This window comes from Zootoca vivipara, chromosome 14 (genome assembly GCF_963506605.1).
Source record: "Zootoca vivipara chromosome 14, rZooViv1.1, whole genome shotgun sequence".
Lineage (NCBI taxonomy): Eukaryota > Metazoa > Chordata > Lepidosauria > Squamata > Lacertidae > Zootoca > Zootoca vivipara.
Genome location: NC_083289.1, coordinates 2,613,279 through 2,632,480, shown reverse-complemented (window position 1 = coordinate 2,632,480; position 19,202 = coordinate 2,613,279). Strand labels below are relative to the sequence as shown.

Below are 19,202 nucleotides of genomic sequence, written 5' to 3'. Positions count from 1 at the left end.
TCTGGGAACTGTAGCTCCAAGATGGGAATGGTCTCCTAACAACTCTTAATAAACTGTAACTCACAGAATTCTTTGAGGGATGTCAAGCCTGCTTGAAGCAGTATCACAATGCTTAAAATGGTGTGAATTAATAATAATAATAATAATAATAATAATAATAATAATAATAATAATAATAATTTATTTATTTATACCCCACCCATCTGGCCGGGTTCCCCCAGCCACTCTGGGCGGCTTCCAACAAAATACTAAAATACAGAAATCCATCAAACATTAAAAGCTTCCCTAAACAGGGCTGCCTTGAGATGCCTTCTAAAGGTCTGGTAATTGTTATTCTCTTTGACCTCTGGTGGGAGGGCATTCCCACCTGAATGGGGCCCAAGTCCACTCCAAGTACACCTGCTGAAATTCATGGACCTAAGTTAGTTATGTCCATTAATTTCAAGGAGTTCACTCTGAGTAGAGTAAACATTGGTCAGAACCCCTAGTTTTCTCTCTGTGTTTTTATTGATGGTTGGGGATTTTCAAATAACAGGGTCTCTCCTTCCACAATAGCATTGTGTATCGTGTGGCCATATGTTGAGGACAGACCTTTATTGAGGACAGACCTATCATTTGCAGGACTATTTGAGGACAGTCCTGCAGTTGAAGGTGTTCTCTGTTTGAAGGGATAAACAATCAATGTCCATTTTAAAAATAAAGAACCATTAGAAGGAAGGGCAGGAAATTCACCCATCAACAGTGGCGGAGGAAGGCAGGTGCGGTGTGCACCGGGTGTCAGCCATGAGGGCAGGTGACATCGCCGCACCACCTCTCCCGCTCGCTGCATGGGTGACACCCCCGGATGCTCGCTGCGTGGGAGGTGGGCCAATAGGCACAATGCTGCCATGGGTGGCTAGCCCCACCCCACCCCACTCCGGAGGTAGCTCCGCCTCTGCCCATCAACAGCACTGGATAGCAAACTGAGCTGGCACAGAACTCAGTTGGTTACAGCCTTTGTCATTATGGTGAGATGCATTTCTATTTAAATCATAGTAATTGTTTCTAAATTTGTATCTATACATATAAATCAACATATGCAAATCATATGCAAATAAGCACCTCTCCCAGCCAGCCTTCAGCCAGCCTGCCCAAGATGGATCTCAGTCTTTCTTCTCCCTTTCTTCTTACCAGCACACCATGCTAAATACTCTCTTTCCCCGTCACCTCACACCCAGTTGCCCTGGCAACCTTCCAAATCCCCAGTTTCTGTTCCCACCTCACGGCAGGGGTGTGTGAAACGGACTGTTTTCTTTCATTGCCAATGGCCCTCAAGGAGCCTGTATTGCTTCTGAATGACTCTAGCTTGGCCAGGTTGTTTTGCATAGGTTAGCTCGGGAATTCTTGTACTTCTCCATTCACATCCCAAATAATCAAAATCCTACCATTTCTTAATTTCTATGGTTTAGGGGTTCTCCCCAAATGAATTGTGAATACTGTGGGACACTGTGGGATGGAAAGGTTGCATTGGAGGAATGTGGGATGAGTAATGTTATTTCCTGAGGCCCAGGGCCAGGGGCGTAGCAAGGGGGGGCGTTGGGGGTGGTCCGCCCCGGGTGCCACCCTGGGGGGGTGTGACACTTAGCACGTCCCTCCCCTCCGCCCACAACTGTGCAGTTTGTACAGGATCACGGTGAGGCTCTGGCTCTGGTTTCTGGCTCTGGCTCCAGAGCAAGAGCCTCACCGTGACGCGGTTGTGCCCATGCCGGGGGAAGGGGTGGGGTGGTCCCTCGGCTTCCACTCAGCTCGTCCTGGGGCAGAAGGGAAGCGGGAGGCTCCCAGCCCCCTTTCCCCTCTCTCCTTCTCAGAGCGGCAGCAGCGCCTCAATGAGGAAGCGGAGGAGGCAGGAATCTCGCTGATCCTGCTTCTCAACTTCCCCGTGAAATGTACATCATCCCCTTTACCTGCCTGCCTTCCCTCCTCTTGAACCCTCAAAAGGTTGTTTTAACTATCCTATGGTTGTAAGACAAGTAGTGGTTTTATGTGTCTTGGGATTATCTGAGGGGCATTTGTTTGGGAGGGGGGATGAATTTACTGCCACAAGGTACTGTGGTGGCCACTAGCTTATATAAGGTGTGTGTGTGTGTGTTAAGGATTTGATAAGTCCATTAAAGAGTGATCTAGCCTGCCAGCCATGATAACTAAATTGAACATCCATATTAGTCAACATAGCTCCCAATAACCATATGCCAGGGTGACTGACAGCCAAGGGTTGTTGGCAGAAAGAGAATGCTAGAGGAGACAGACCTTTGCTCCGATCCAGCAGATTAGTTCTTAAGAGGTGGTCGTGATAGCAGTGTGGAGGCCTCCAGAAACATGGTTTATGCTACAGTTGCTCCACAGTGTGGTTGGATCTCCTAGGGTGCCATATCACACATTTGTTGACATGTAGGTATGAGCAGAGGCGTAGGAAGGGGAGGCAGACCACCCCAGGTGTTATTGCTGTGGGGGGTTGCATTTGGCGCCCGCCCACGACTCCCAAGCCTACCTTGGCGACTCCCAAGCCAAGTCAATGGGGCTGTCAAAAAGCGGTGTGTGTGTGTGGGGGGGGGGTGTGACAAAAAAAATTCCGCCCCGGGTACCACCCGAGCTTGCTACACTTCTGCCCAGGGCAAAATATTTATTTTAAAGTTTTGCCCAGCTTTGAATAAATGATGTCAGTTGAACCCACAGACACTCATCCTTCAGAACGGGAAGCAGCAGACATGTTTTCGGATGGCCCAGTGCATTGGTTTGGTTGCATGTTTAAGTCTTTACATCTGCAGAGAAGACACAGTAAGGTAATCCATGATGGATGCTTCCCGTGGGCCTGTAAATTCTTGGCTCGGATGGGGTCATCTCTGAAGCAAAAACCGATGTTGTCTTGGCCTTCCAGATCGTGCCTTCCACAAATGTTCATTTTGGGACCAATCAATACTAATCTTCTGACTTATGCAAAAATGTCACCATCCCAGTTACTTACTGTTTCAGCCAAAGTCAAGAATGATCTCGTTAGTTGCAATTTACCTTGAGTAAACTAATCTAAATTGGTTGCCTGGCAGATGTTTTGACAATCCGCATGCTTATCTCAAGAAGTAATCCAGCTGTGCTGCTTTTCTTCCAGCTGTAAATTATTACTTCCACTGTACCAGCTGCTTTATGGCTCTCTTTCTCATGGTGATAGATCCCCTTTCCCCCTGCCTTCACTCTTTAACTCCACCTGTTAGAGATTTTGTTTTGTTATTCCTGTTTCATTTTGTAGGGAAGGGATTATCTGTTTTTTAAGCTTCCATTTTAATTGTTTCCAGTTACAGAAGGATGACATAAACCAGTTTTGTTGTTCTCACTTTTGCATGAACTACTGTTGAAAACTCTGATAGGGCAGCGGGAAAACTAAAACCAAAAGGAGTTGGGTGATTGAGAAAGTTTTAAGTTCCAACAGGAGACATCACAATTCTTTAATGTTCAGAAACCAGGCAGCTGCTGGGAGCGATGGATGTTGGGAGGGCTCCCCCATGTTGAGGTGTGGTTATGAAGCAGGATGCTATCCACTCTCCTGGTGTATAGAATACCATCAGGGAATATGTGTTAGTGGAGAAGCAACATAGCTTTGGTGGTAGGGCACCTGAGTTGCATGCCTGAGAGATTCAGGACAGAAAAAGGATGTACTTCTTCACAGAGCTCATTGCTAACATATGGAGTTCCCTGCCACAAATCATAGTGTTGGCAGATGATGGCAGTGGGTCACAAGTGAGTTGCAGGCCTAGAGCGATGCCTCTTGGCTGATATGTGTGTGGGAAGCTGTGCTGGACCCACATGGCTGATTTCTTTCTTTCTTTCTTTCTTTCTTTCTTTCTTTCTTTCTTTCTTTCTTTCTTTCTTTCTTTCTTTCTTTCTTTCTTTTTCTGTCAAAATTGGTGGGGGAACTCCTAATGCCAAGGCAGTTTTGCACAGGTGAATTCAGGAAAGATGGTGTTCCTATCGGCTGCAAAGGCAGCACTTTTCACAGGGTCATAAAGGACTTCATGGAGGCGATTTTGTAAATGGAGATGGCACCGGAGTGGCGAGCATCTACTGGGGTCCCTTCACAGATGAAAACTTCAAGCTGAAACACTCAGCTCCTGGCCCGCTGTCCATGGCAAATAGTGGCCTCAGCACTAATGGCTGCCAATTCTTCACCACCTGCTCCAAGTGTGGCTGGATGGCTGGGAAGCATGTAGTCTTTGGTAAAATAGTTGATGGGCTGCATGTCAAGAGAAAAATGGAAAATGCGTCCACTGGTCCAGATAACAAGCCCAGGCCGCCAGTGGTGATTGCCCGGTGCAGTGAGATGTAGAGGAAGGCAACTTTCAAGGTTAGTCTCTTTCCATCTTGGATCGCCATTGCCTCCTGACTGTTCCATGTTTTTCCTGTGGTGCCTCATCTACTCCATATTCCAAAGTAATAATCTCTTCCCATTGTAAATAAAGGAATTTAGTTGTTGTTTTTTAAAAGTCATAGTGTTGGCCACCAGTTTGGGTGGTTTTAAAAAGAAATTACACAAAGTGAGAAACGCTAGGGCTGCTAGTCACGATGACTATATTGCCGCCAGGATCAAATGCAGCCTGTGGGTCTGAATACCACTTGCTGGAGAACAACAGTAGAGAGGACTATTGCCCTCCTGCGTATGGGTCTTTCTGAGGCAGTTGGGTGGCCAGTGAGAGAAAAGGATGCTTGGACCAGGCAGGCCTTTTGTCAGATCCTGTAGGGCTCTCCTTGTGTTCTTAGATGTGTCCAGTAGGAAATTCTTAGCACTGTCAAACTGCATTTCCCAGGAATTTTGAGGACAAAATGTTTCCAATGCTGTAATAAATAATGCAGCAAAATCAAAATCTAGTCAACTACAAAAGGAGCAAATGATTATTTATTGAAAACCATGCATCTCCTTTTAGCTGCATTAATTCTTGGTTTGTGAAAGATGCATCAGGGAAAACAGATGGGAGTTTGCAACTTTTAAAATATGAGGCAATTCCTGAACCTGGTGCTTAATCAATTTCTCTGTTTCCTGGCCATCTGCTGTGCCTGCATTTGTCTTGGAAATGGTAAATAACACCTGTAAATACAGTGTTGTTAGTGAAATATGCAGTGTCCCCTTGGGGAAGCTTCTAAATAGCCAGAGCTAGATCCTACCATTTTGAGAAGTGTGTATTTTCAGTCTGGCAGTTTCTGAATCAACTCTGTCATGGTCCATGGGGTCTCCAAGAGTCAGACACGACTGAAAGACTAAACAACAACAATGTTCTGAACCTTGCCAGGATTGCAGCATTCCTTATAAACCTGAAGTTCCATTTCCTATTAGGAAAAGATACCGGAGCCAGATAAGAGACTGCCTTGACCCCCTTCAGAACCATATAAATCTTTGTAGCAAGAAATACAAACTTTGCAACTGATTCAGTTGTGGAATGCTATTAAATCTTCCTTCCAAAATAGCTGAGGGGAGAACATTAAAGTGAACGGAACGCACTATTTAATGCACTAATTTGAGACATGATAGAAAGGGCTCCTCTTTATTAGCAATCTGCAGTACTTCATTGGTGAAAAGCCAGTTATTAAACCATCCATCCCCCTCCACCAATGTACACTCGTTCCAGTCTCTATACAAGCAAGTGGGGTGTTTTCTGCCACCAGCCATCAAGATGATTACACAAGAATCTACTAGCAATGAGCACTTATTAAAGCAGCATCTTTAATTTTTAGCTAAGTTAAAAAACAACAACCTTGAACAGATGGTCACTTCACTTTGCATGACCATTGCGCTGTTCTTTGTTTTTTTGTTTTGCTTTTGCATTTTGTTAAAGTTTATCTTTGCCATCAGAAATATTGCCATAGGAAAGCAGAGGTGCAGAGCAATTTGAGAATGTGAAAGGGGAAACGTGACTAGTGAAGGCATTTGTATATACCGTATTTTCCAGTGTATCAGATGACTGGGTGTATAAGACGACCCCCAACTTTTCCAGTTAAAATATAGAGTTTGGGATAAATTCGCCATACAAGACTACCCCTCTTCCTACGATCGTCCATGGGCCGGACATGCACATATCCAAAATGTTCGCAGCACCAGAAATCGCTTCTGTGGCTGTGTATAAGACAACCCCCAACTTTTGAGAAGATTTTCCTGCATTAAAAAGTAGTCTTATGTGCAGGAAAATACAGTATTCCCATTGCAAAGATGCTAAGCCACATCAGACTTCCTCCTAATTCCATAATCCTGGAAAATATGTCACATATGGGATGTCAAAGGCACTCAAGTAAAATGTGTCTTAGACAATTTCTGTCATCTGAGATTCTTGAGTATGTGGCTCGGTATATCATCTGCAAAGCTGAAGCAACCAAATGAAACCAATTAAAATTAACAGGCTTACTGGCTTTGATTCTTCCACATAGGAAAGCAAGATACTTGAGCCTAGTAGTGCTGCAGATAAGAGTTGGCTGTGAGTAATAATACAAGACTGACTTTCTGGAGTGTAGCATTCTGACTCCAAAAGGGGGGCAGTAGATGTTTCTGGAAAGACCCCCCCCCCCAAAAAAAACCATGTCATGAAGCTGATAACTGTCCCCTGTTACTAGTTACAGGTAGGTAGCCGTGTTGGTCTGACGTGGTCGAAACAAAAAACAATTGTTTCCCCTTCCAGTAGCACCTTAGAGACTAATTAAGTTTGTCAGGGGTATAACAAACTTAGTTGGTCTCTAAGGTGCTACTGGAAGGATTTTTTTGTATTTTTTGTCCCCTGTTGTTTGTGTATACCCTGTTGTATACTGCATTTAAACATGGAGATTCCATTTAGCTGCTATGGCCTATCGGTTGTCCTACCTTCTGTGGCCGTGATCCAGATAAAGTTAGTTATGACCACTGTCTCACTGGAACTGTTGGTTTGATCTACCAGGGACTCTTTTTATGCCATAGCATTGGGCAAGTAATGTGTATGCTGCGAACGGATGAAGGGTGGCATACAAATTTAATAGAGATATAAATAAAAATGGAAAGGTTATGTGGGAGATGACAAGAACAGGACATGGATGATGCCAAGGGACACAATGTGAAGCTATTCTACCTCTTCTCTTGGAGGAGTGGCTAGTTCTGAGAAACTGATAAACCACAAACTTCTGGGATTGATTTGTTAGTCTCAAATGGGTGGTCCACATTTAGGAATACAAGTCTGTGAAGCTCAGTTATGTGAGTGGTGTTAGTTCTCCAGGGTTGCAGTTTTTCCTCATCCGTACCTGGAAATGCTGGGGATTGAACCATGTGCTCTGCCACTGAACCAGAGTCCTATCCCACAAGAAAAAGAGAGGTACACAAGGTGCTACGTTATGCTGAGTATCCATCTAGTGATGTAATGTCTTCACGGACTGGCAGTGGTTCTTCATAGTTTCAGATTAGTCTTTCCTTGCCTGGAGGTGCCAGCGACTAAACTTGGTTCCTCTTGTGTGCAAACCAGGTGTGCAAACCTAGGGAACACAGCCCTTCTGCTGCTCCAGTTAAGCAATCCTTCCACAATGCCCGTCCTCCTGGCTTCCGGGTTCAGCGCCAGCGTCGATCGGCGGGGCTTCGTCTCGTCTCCGAGACGGCCCGTCTCTGCTAGGAGTGGGGAGGGCAGCGAGAGCGACGCTGCGCCCCTTAGAACCTCGGGAAGGGCGTCCCGAGGGCAATTTGCTCGGCACAGACCCAATCCGGACTCCCCAACTCTTCGGCTAGCTCTAATAAGAGCTCCGGAGCGAGGAGGGTAGAAGTCGCGGGGGCCATTTTGAGCGGCAACGTTATTCTAGCAGGGAGAAGCTTCAAGCCGAAGGCGGAGAGCGCTGGATTCTTCCGAAAATAAAACGATTGGAAAAGACTGTAAGTAACCTCATGATTTGGATTATTATAAAACAATTTGGATCTGGGAGAGAGGGGAGAAAAGAGGAAGCCACCCCCCCACGGCAACAAAAGAGACAGTAAATAGAAACCCGAAGCCATAAACAGAAGATTTACAATTCAAAGGATCCCTCAAAGGCATCAAAGAGAATCTCCCCTTTGATGCAGGGTGAAAAGGGGAGAGAGACTGCGGTTTATGACTGCCCTGCAATAAGAGGTACAGCCTAAGAAAAAACCTTTCCACTCGGGAGCCGGCAGCCCAGACAACCCAGTGAGTTGTCAGGATTTATAAGTCAAATTTTACTTCACTTTGTATCTCTGGACTTTGTGGAATTTCTTTTTTGGCTTAAGTGTTTGTGAAATGTGAGTTCGAACTTTATTGTCAATAAGACTTGAAGAATGCAGCCAGCTTGTTAAAATGGAGTCGAAAAATAAACTGTGATCATATTCCACCCCACGTGACAAGTTTTGACCTTGGCAGGACTGAAATATGTCAACAAAAAAGTGTTCCCCTGAGTTCCAGCGGTCTGTTTTGACCTTAATGTGGGAAACAAGAATAGAGTTATGTCAAGAGGAGACACGACGGCAAGAGTTACAGGAAAAATTCCAGGAGGTGATGGCGGAATATGATTTTTTAGGAGATGAAGCTTTTGACACTGAAAAAGATGAATGTGAGAATGACAATGATGGGGAAGGAAAAGAAGAAGATGAGGATTGTGATGATTCAACACAAAATGAAGCACACCACGAAAAAAATGATGACTCTACTCTACAAAAAGTTGGATGGAGTGCCCTGCTTTTGAGGGGGGCACGATTGGTATCATTGGAACTCCAGAACGCCCACAGGGAAGAAGGAAAAAATATGCAGAGAAGAGAAGAAATTCAGGGGTCCTGTATGGTGGCCTGGATGACAAAAGACTGTAAACAGGGGGTGGGGTGAAGGGAAAGTGATGTTGTGATTAAGGATGGATTAACAGGTTTATAACTGGTCTGCTGATTTTGGAATTTGCTGGATTGGGAGGGGAAGCCGGCAATCGGGGATGTAAGGTTAAATTGAGAATAGTTATAGTTTTAAAAGTGAATGGATTTTGGAAAATGTGAAAATATGGAGGCTTATAGAGGGAGAAAAAACAAAAAATTAGGCACGGGAAGAGAAAATGGGAGTTTGATTTCTCAGTGATTTGAATATTAGATGAAAATGTTAACAATTGATTTATAAGTTGTATAAGATGCAAAGGTGTATTTTTATAAAGTAAGAAACTGTTGCAGATGATAAAAAAGGGATGAAAACCGGGGAAGGGGGGGGGAGGGGAAGCCCACAAAATATGGTTTTACAACTATGAATGCAAGAAAATTTTTTTGTTTTGTATTGTTTTTTCTTTTTTCTTTTTTCGCCCTTTCTTTTTTTTCCCCTTTTTTCCTATTTCTATTTTTCTTTTTTTTTTTTTTGGTATGACAATAGATGGTTGGATGGATGTCCTCCTGCGTACTGCCCTGGTTTGCTGGAGCTCCCTGGTGGCAGGGGGGGGCTTTGGGGTCAGGGGAGGGGGGGGAGGACAGAAACCCAAGCATAAAATGGACCATCTCTGACTGTTCACATACATGGGATACTTCTGTGGCAGGGGAGGACCCATGTGGGTGGGTAGGAAGGAGGTGGAAAAGGGGTTTAAGTATGTACCTTTTTTTTGCTTTTTTGTATTTTGTAAAATTAATAAAAAGTATGTTCACAATGCCCGTCCTCCTGCTTTGTTCCTGCTTTCCTTGTATACAGTAAGCTTCCTCTGTCAACACTTAGGATAATGGCACCAATGGCAGCAACAAAAACCTCTTTGCGATATCCTAGAGCTAATGGAGAAGGTCCTGAGAAATGTCACCGTAAAGTACTTCAGGCACTTGTGATCCAAGAGTTCAGCCACCTGTCAACACTCTCCCTGCCTCTTCCCATACAATGCCTTCATTTTCTTCCGCTTTTGAAATTCTTTTGAAACAAACATTGCCAGCTCTGAATGAGCGCCTTTCGCCAATAGAGCAATGCAGGCATGCATTAGCACAGCCAATTATCATTAATCTCCATAAGGGATTTGTAGGTTTATGTAAAGGGAGGGATAAAGTTTTAAAGTTTCGCTAACCAGCCATGAAATACTGGAGGTCTGACTTCATGCTGGTTGAAAATGAGGGCTTAGCGGAACGGATCCAGATGCTGTCAGTTATATCATTGTGTTGTGTGATACATGAGACTTGTAAGCAAGTGGAGAAGCAAACAACAGCTTCTGATTGAGAGCTGATATTTAGAAGCACTTATGATCTGAAGGCTGGATTGGCCTAAGACATTTTGCTCCCTAAGGTGGAGTAGTGAAAGCAAGTCTCAGAGGGTTTCGTATCTCTGAACAGGATTGGCTTTAAAGGAATGTGTTACTTCTGATTAGTAGATAACAGGATCAAATAGGTTATGCTTCTTCTACCTACCTGCACTTCCCATATGGCAAGAGATGCATGTAGGTCTGTGGGGCAAGGGGTAAATATTTACTATGAGGTAAAGTATATGCTGTGTTCCACATTTTGTTGCTTTTGCCCATAAGGAATTACTTTTGAAGCCTCATCCTATCCTGATTGGGAAGCAGGGCAGTGATGGATGCCGGTGTTGCCCCCCACCTGCACCTGCCCCCTTAGGCAATCACTTCGCTTTACCTAACAGTAGGGTTGGCCCAGTTTGAAAACTTATGGATCAAGAATGGTACTTTGAAAAGTTGTAAGAAGAAATATGTTTACATAAGATCTGAACAGTCTCACATTTAAAAAGGAGAAGCCTCAGACTGCTAAAACGAAGTTGCTAACTAAGAAATTCTCCAGCCATTCCCCCAATGTGGGAAAAATGCCTCTCTGAGAATGGGGGCTGCAGGTCTTGTATTTAATGTGTAACTAACTGCTCTGTCTGATCAGAATTCTCCAGTGAAGCGAACCAAAAGTTCAAACATGAAATCCAAGTCTAAGGCAATTTTTAGCAGTCCCAAAGTGCTTTCACTTTTCCATGCTGAGGGATGTTGAGCAGTGAGAATGTGGGCGCAGTCAGCTTTTGAAGTGCAGCAGTGGCCGAGTGTCTGTGGTCACTCCTTGGGGCTGGGGGTGCTGCAGGGTGGCACATGGGAGCTCACCACTTCCGTGCTGTGGCCTACTTGAAGCCCTGGGGTGCCGCGAGAAGAGACTGCCTCTGCAGGATTGAGGTTGAATCCTGACAAGACAGAAGTACTGTTTTTGAGGGGCAGGGGGTGGGCAGGTGTGGAGGATATAATCTAACTCCTAACACAACCACCTTTGATTAATTCCTTTATAACATTCTATCTTTTAAAATCATATTCTATCTTATAAAATCTAACTCCTAATTCAATACCAAAACCTGTATAACTTCCCTAAGGAATATAATATTTATTAGATAATACTACGATTTTTTCCAGGAAATAAAAGTCCATTTTCCCCCCAAACTTCTTGCACCATCTCCTCTCCCCGGCCGTGCAGCCCCTTCGTCAGCTCAGCAAGCTCCAAACGTTCCCTCATGTTACTTCCCGTCCTCCTCAGGACCAGCAGAGTCGCTTCTACGCATGTCTGGACATGCGTAGAAGCGACTTCCAGTGCTGCTCTGCCCGATTTCTGGTGCCCAGACATGGGCAGAGCAGCACCCGAAATCGGTTCTGCGCATGTCCAGACATGTGCAGAAGGAGCCTCCCTGACAGGTAGGAAATCCGGGGGATTTATGGGATTTTTCTCTATTCCGGATAACAGCGGGGAGACGGGTTTAAATACGGGAGTTTCCAACAAAAAACGGGAGACTTGGCAGCTATGGACTGGTCAGTTCATTTTCTTGAGCTCCCCCATCCATAACAAATTATTTGATCAGCCAGTCTCCTGGGAGTCATTTTGGATTCACAGCTGTCCATGGAGGTGCAGGTCAATTCTGTGTCCAGGGCGACTGTCTATCAGCTCCATCTGGTACGCAGGCTGAGACCCTACCTGCCCACGGACTGTCTTGCCAGAGTGGTGCATGCACTGGTTATCTCCTGCTTGGACTACTGCAATGCACTCTGCACGAGGCTACCTTTGAAGGTGACCCGGCAACTACAACTAATCCAGAATGTGGCAGCTAGACTGGTGACTGGGAGTGGCCGCCAAGAGGATATAGCACTAATCCTGAAAGACCTACATTGGGTTCCAGTATGTTTCCGAGCATCGGCCCAGTATACCTGAAGGAGCGTCTCCACCCCCATCATTCACCCTGGACACTGAGGTCCAGCTCCGAGGACCTTCTGGTGATTCCCTCCCTGTGAAAAGTGAGGTTACAGGGAACCAGGTAGAGGGCCTTCTCAGTACTGTAGTGGTGCCCGCCCTGTGGACCGCCCTCCCACAAGATGTCATGGAAATAAATATCTGACTTTTAGAAGACATCTGAAGGCTGTTTAGGGAAGTTTTTAATGTTTGATGTTTTATTCTGCTTTTAATATGTTGGGAGCTGCCCAGAGTGGCTGGGGAAACCCAGCCAGATGAATGGGGTATAAATAATAAACTGGTTGTTGTTGTTTTGTCGTCATCATCACCATCATCATCATTTTCCCAGCGTTGGAAAGGGGCAGCAACGCTGCCGCTGCTTCTCCGCTGCTTCCGCTCCTGGGATTGGAACTGCGGCCAGCTGGTGGATGTGCCCTCCCCTTCCCTCTCGGCCGCCTGCAGGGCCAGTGCCACCCCCCCCCAAAGTGCTGCCCAGGGTGTTCCGCCCCCCCCCCCCAGTATGCTAGTGAACTGTAGAAAGCCCATTAGTGAGGGTTACAAGCTGTTCCTGTTTTACACAAGAAAAAATATTACTTCAGTCCTGTTTAAATTCTCCACAATGCAGCCATTGCATCTGTGGGTATAAACTGAAATATCAGCAGTCGTGCTCCAAGTGTATTGTTCATCTTGAAATAAGTTTCATTCATAAAATCAGGCCTTTGGCATGACTGACTGTACAGATGCATGGATAATTGCAAGTAGTATTTAAACCGTTAGCAATTCACATGCATCATCGCAGTGAACCTAGATCAATATTTTTTATAATATCACATATTTGTAATATCCTTACTGGTTTCTTGTCTCTTCTTCACTTTAAATGTTATTTTTAAAAATGTTGTTTATTAATGCAAGTATTTATATGTTTATTTATCTATCTACCTATTTCATCAAATTTATATATGTTTGATTGTTTAAAAATATCAAACAATAGATTACATATTTGACAATAATAATCATAGAATCGTAGAATTGCCAGGGTCAGTGTGCTACCTACAGTCTTCAGGGACCTCCTCTGTTCTCTAAGAATTCTAAAAGGCTATAGACAGAGCCTTGGGGAGATTACACCTGTGAGTTGGATGCAGTTCTTCAGGCCCCATTCATTTAAAATAGTTAGGTCTTCCCTTGCTCCCTCTTTTCCTATGTTGGGCTACAGCTCCCTCCTCTTATTCTGTGACCACCAGATTGGGCACTGTTTTCCTTTTGAGTGAAGCAGGTGTTGAGAAGTTCCACCCAATAGCATTTATCCGTTTTCTCCAAACAGAGATACTGCCTCCTCCTTCTTCCTCTTGCTTCAAAGATAACCAATTTTTATTATTGTTATATTTACTCTTTCTTGCAAGCCTCAGCTCTGCAAGTATTGGCTCCTTGTTTATACTCTTCTTTCATGATTTGCCCATTCTTCTATTTCTGCTTTTAAATCTCAGCCCATCTGTAAGCTTCTTAGGCAGCCAAACCAGATTCTTTAGATGCCTCTCACTTTATACTCAGTAAAAATAACTTGCAAAGGCTTGAAACTTTGCCTGTCCTATATTAGAGTTTCAACCATGCCTTACTCTAAAACACAGAAATTTTACCATAACATCCTTTACTCTGTTGATTCTGTAATTAGTTGGCTGATGTGATGGGCATTAGAACCTCTGGATTCTAATACAGATTCCCCAGGCATGTTCAGTATGATCCTTCTCAGACCTTTCACTATACGAATGCCAATTAGTACACTTTAGTTTTGCTTTTTCTGTTGCCCACCTTTTCCCTTCTGGATCTATCGCTGGGATGGTCTTCTGCTGGTCACCCAACCATCTCTTCCTCTGTTTTCACATTCAGGCGCCTCCTCAAGATTTTGATTCTGCTTTAATCAGAACCTCACAGGTCACAGTTCAACCAAAGTCAGTCACTCTTATGTTTCATTCATTTAAACGAGAGCTTGAGGCACATGCTTGAATCTTTCCCACTGGAATCATTGGGGCTTGAAAGTGCTTAACTTGTGCTGTATTGTACCAGTTTTGTATCCAATCTAAATCCTTCTAAATAACCGCTGTACTTCATGCATTTCATAAGTTGAAGGAAACAATAATGTTTTAAATACCTCAATCATTTATGTAACCACAATGGGTTAATGTTGCTGCAGAAAACAAGCTTGCTTCATCTTCCACGTGACAGCCTGTCAGATATTTAAAGATGTCTATTCTAACACCTCTCAGTTTTCTCTTCTTCAATTCCCTTAATTTAGGATGGGCTGCAGTGCTCCAACCCGCCAGGTGAAAGCCAATGATGTATGGGGCAGAGCCAAAATTTGATGGCACCAGAGTCTAAAGCAGGCATCCCCAAACTGCGGCCCTCCAGATGTTTTGGCCTACAACTCCCATGATCCCTAGTTAACAGCACCAGTGGTCAGGGATGATGGGAATTGTAGTCCAAAACATCTGGAGGGCCAAAGTTTGGGGATGCCTGGTATAAAGCTCCTAATGCTTCTCCTTCTCCCCCCACCCCCCGCCCTACTTTCCAGCATATGTGGCCAGAGAGCCTCCTGCTTCCCATCCCTGCCTTAGAGGCATCTCAAAATGGATGCCATAGAGAGAGCAGAAAGGGACTGGGAGATTCTGTATGTGTGAGGCTGTTGGCTAAACAGTTGTTGGAAACATAAAATAGGAGATAAGATCGAGGCAAATGGAGGAAAACAAGCTATTTTCCTGAAGCACATCAACGTAGCCATTAATTTTGTGCTGTGTCGAGACACAGTGAGGTGAGAGGAGGAGGAGTCAGTCCTTATTTCTTTGAAGTAATTTAACTCTGCCTCTATTCTGCTGCCAAAATTTACTGGCACACCTCTTCATACTATTGAATCACTTTATAAAAATAGAAACAATAGACTGGTTTTTAAGCCTTAACAACCTGTTCCATTGAGCTCTCGGAATCAGCCTTTTCAAAGCCTCATACTTCAGAACCCAACAAAAATCTGTAATGCAGATCCTCTGCCCTTTGCTGCCCCTGGGCATAAGAAACCAAGTTCTCTGCTTTAAAAGCCTAGTAGAGACAAAAGCCTCTTGAGGCCAAGTCACTGCCTGACAGAAGAAAGTTGCATTTCACAAAACAACTACGGTAGGCAATGATTGCAAGTGAGTGAATGTCTTCTAGAAGAAACATTGATGGTGGGTTAACAGTGAGAAGTTTGATGATGAAGGATCAAGGGTGCAGCATTTTACAGGCCATGAGGGCTGAGTCAAAACACAGAGGATTCATGCCATGAAGGCTTTCTCTCTCTCATCCTCCTGATGAAGCGTGACCTCCCTTTCGGGTGATGCTCTGAAGGGACTCCATTTCTGATGGTTTGTGTGAGTGTGGGGTTTTGTGGCTGTGGAGAGGTGATGGCCCACCCAATAGGTTCAAGAAACATCTTCACTTTCTGTATCTGAAATTGAAGCAGAGGCTTTCATTTACTTATTTATTTGCTGATACAAAGATAACATTTATATCCTGCCTACCTGCCTGATAACAGGCCTCCAAGGTGGCTGACAATATGTGAAAAGGGATATGCAGCCACAGATAGCCTTATCAGCCATGGGTTTGTTTGATCCCCTTTTAAAGCCATCCAAGTTGGTTGCCATTATTACACCTCATGGAAGTGAATTTCATAGTTTAGCTCTGTGCTGTGTGTACCTTCTTTGGTCTGTCCTTAATTTTCACTGAATGGCCCCAGAATCTGGTAAGGAAGATGCCACAGGTAAGTGGCAGAGCACATGAGCTGCATGTAGAAGGTTTCAAGTTCAATTTTTGTTTTCTCTTCCTTAATAATAATAAAAAAGTCAGGTAGCAGGTGATGGGTAGGTGACTTCTGCCAGAGACTCTAGAATGCCACTCACTGCCAGTTTGAAATAAATCATAGTAGCCCTTTGGAGAAATCTTTTGGCCTGGAGTAAGGCAGCTTCTCATTTTCCTCCTTGCTCCAGCACCATCTTTGTTTGTTCAGAGGAGCTCTCCTTTGGAACAATGATATCACCATGTACCCAGATTTGGCTACGGGGTGCTCTCACTACTGGTAAACAGAGCTCATTCAGAGCAAGGGCACTGCTGTGTAATGTGACTTTTGTGAACTTTTTTGCTGTAGAGAGGATAATTTTATTGAAATGGATTCCATGGATTCAGCAGTGAGAATAGAACACATGTAGATCATCTTTGGCTTAATCGCTTCCTTGTTTGTTAGGAATTCTCAAATGTTAATGCTAGCATATGGTAAAACAACTAGAGTAGAGTGCTTAGCTCCCCCCCCCTACTCTATTTTCCAGATGTTTTCACTGATCTGTGCAGAAACCAGCCATGTATTGTGAATCTTTTGAGCTTTCTGTCATTTTGTTCTGGAAAATTGTTTTTTTTTTAAAGGAAAAGCCAGGTGTGTATTTCCCTCTGAAACTATAAGCTGAAGTTATTTTAACTTTCTGTGGATCATGGCTTGGTTTTCCTCTGAAGGGTGGGAACACTTTGTGCAATTCCTTGTTGAAATGAAGAAACTGATTAGAGAACTCTGTATCTTATAAAGCTATCTCGACTCGAGTGATTGAATATGCATAAATGTATGATACATCGGTTTAGCAAATTCTACTTAGAGATGCTTTAAGAACTGGGATCTTTCAAATTATAGTGCTGTGTGTACAGACCTGATGCACGAGTGCGCTAATGCAGAGAGGGGAATTTAGGGCTGTGGTCAACCATAGGGCCACATTCTCACCATACATTTAAAGCATGAAGAGAATTGTGGGAGCTGTAGTTTAAGGGTGGCTGAGACTTGTCAGGGAACCTCTAGTCCCTCACAGTTGCAGTTCCCAAAGTGGTTTAACTGGGATTGGGCAGCTGTACTTCCAGTGCAATGTAGTGATTTTATGGTTATGTTTATTTTAGATAGCTGTTTTAATGACTTCCTAAGTGAAGCAGCCCTGTGCTTTTGATTGGAGGAAAGGTGGGAAATGGCATGCAATGAAATTTTTCATAGGGGAACAGTTCGGGCCAGAGGCGCCAGCTTGAAAAGGTGATGGGGGGCATGTTGCGCACATGGCGTTGCCATGTTCTGATGTTGTACACACAAGTAATGCTCCTCCCTTCCTAAGCCAGGCAGAAGTTTCCTCGGCTTTGGGAAGGAGGCGCCAGGTCTCCGGCAGGATGCTGAGAAGCTGTAAAAAGAAAAGCAAAACAAACAAACAAACAAACAAACATCTAATAAAAACAATTTATGAACTAGCATGCTTTTGATGTGCAACGCTCTGGCAGATTTGCACCAATGCAATGAAAAGGTTTTGCTTAGGACTGAAGGTTTGTGGTTTTGAGCTGTTGGCTCAGTTTTGGGGGGATATTGTGGTCAAAGGGGGGCAGCTGAAACATGGATAGAATCTCTAATCATCACCTCCTTCTTGGTAATTTTGACACCATTTTGATTCCCCCGAAAGCCTCATGGGCGTAGGCAGGGGGGGGCAGGAGGGGGCAGCTGCCCCCCCCAGAAGCAAAAAAATTAATGTATTTTACAGACCATAACCAGCACTTTTCCCCTCCAAAAACTGAAGTGGAAAAGGCTTTGCTTTAGCAAGAGCAGCTAAGTCTCCGCTTGCTGGGGGGGGGAACACAGCAGTAACAAAAACACATCAAATAAATAAAGCAAAGTGGCTACCAGTAGTTAAGCAGTTAAGACAATGGAGCATATATCCCCAGGCAAGATTTGATAGCTGACCATTTCACCCTATTGTTCTTAAGTGGGACTTGTTAATGAGCATTCAGGAGCATTAAGAGTTCTATTGGCGATTTAATGAGGGTGCAGACTCAGAGGATTCAATTTGACTAAGGTGGCTCTGCAAGGCTAAAAGGAAGTGAATAAGAAAGGGGGGGCTGTAGCTTTGACAGACACAGTGATGCTTATAAAAAGCATTGGTGTTCCAGTCTGCCCCTCCTCCTGCATCTGTATACTGTAAATCAGGGGTGGCCACCTCCCAAGAGACTCTGATCTACTCAGAGTTTAAAACTGGGGGTGATCTACCCCCTTTTGGGGGGTTCAGGTCAAAGCTGTTGAGTTTTTTTTTAAAGGAAGGGAAGCCCTGTTTTGGGGGGTTTAGGTCAAACTTGTTGAGCTTCTTTTAGGAGGGAGGGAGGCCCATTTTTGTTTAGGGCTTCAGGTCATAGTTCAATTTTTTTGAGGGAGGAGGAAAATTTTGGGTGAGCTTTTTTTAGGGGTGCCAGTGACCTACCAGTGATCTACCACAGACATCCAGTGATCTACTGGTAGATCACAATCTACCTGTTGGACGTGCCTGCTGTAAATCAAGCAGAGAGAAAGCTGCTTACAAGGCTCCTGTACATGCAGAGTTCCAGCATCACAGTGTCACCCAGAGGCACCCACAAATATGAGTTATCCCTCTCTCTATTTCTTCCTTCCTTCCCTCCCTCTTCCATCCTTAATAAAATAAGGGGGGGGGCAGATAAGCCCCACATAGAAAGCCCATCAACATGGGGGGATGACTCTTTCAAATACGGTATTTACCAGTAATTGGGGGGGGGGCACCTAGGCCTCCAGGAGTTGGATGCTATGCCTAGGAGTAGGACAATTCAAGAAAGCAGAATGATGCATATGCTATGGTAATATATCAATAGAATCATAGAATTGTAGTCGGAAGGGACTACAAGGGTCATCTAGTCCAACCCCCTGCAATGCAGGATTTTTTCCCTAAGGTGGGGCTTGAACCATGGTTGAAATATTATGCTGATATGCAGCAACGCCTCGGAGCCGTCGTGGCTGCGGCCATGTCTTGCCTCGCCCTCGCCCGCCCTGCCACCCCCTCTCGCCTGCCCGACCCTCCCGTCCTCTCCAGCCAAGCAGGGTAGCCGCCAACGCTACCAGCCCCAGAAGCACAAGGTGGCCGCTGCTGCCACCGCCACGATGTCATCAGGCCCGTTGGCCCTTTAGCCCCGCCCACTTTGTGGCCCCTCCCCTTCTGTG

The 19,202-nt window shown here is 44.7% G+C and overlaps 1 protein-coding gene and 1 pseudogene across 12 annotated transcripts in view; both read left to right on the top strand.

The window, feature by feature from the left end:
- Positions 1-19,202, top strand: part of THSD4 (thrombospondin type 1 domain containing 4) — a 369,711-nt gene that overhangs the window by 111,415 nt on the left and 239,094 nt on the right. The gene's annotated exons all lie outside the window — the stretch shown is intronic.
- Positions 1,589-9,379, top strand: LOC118092770 (peptidyl-prolyl cis-trans isomerase H-like; annotated as a pseudogene).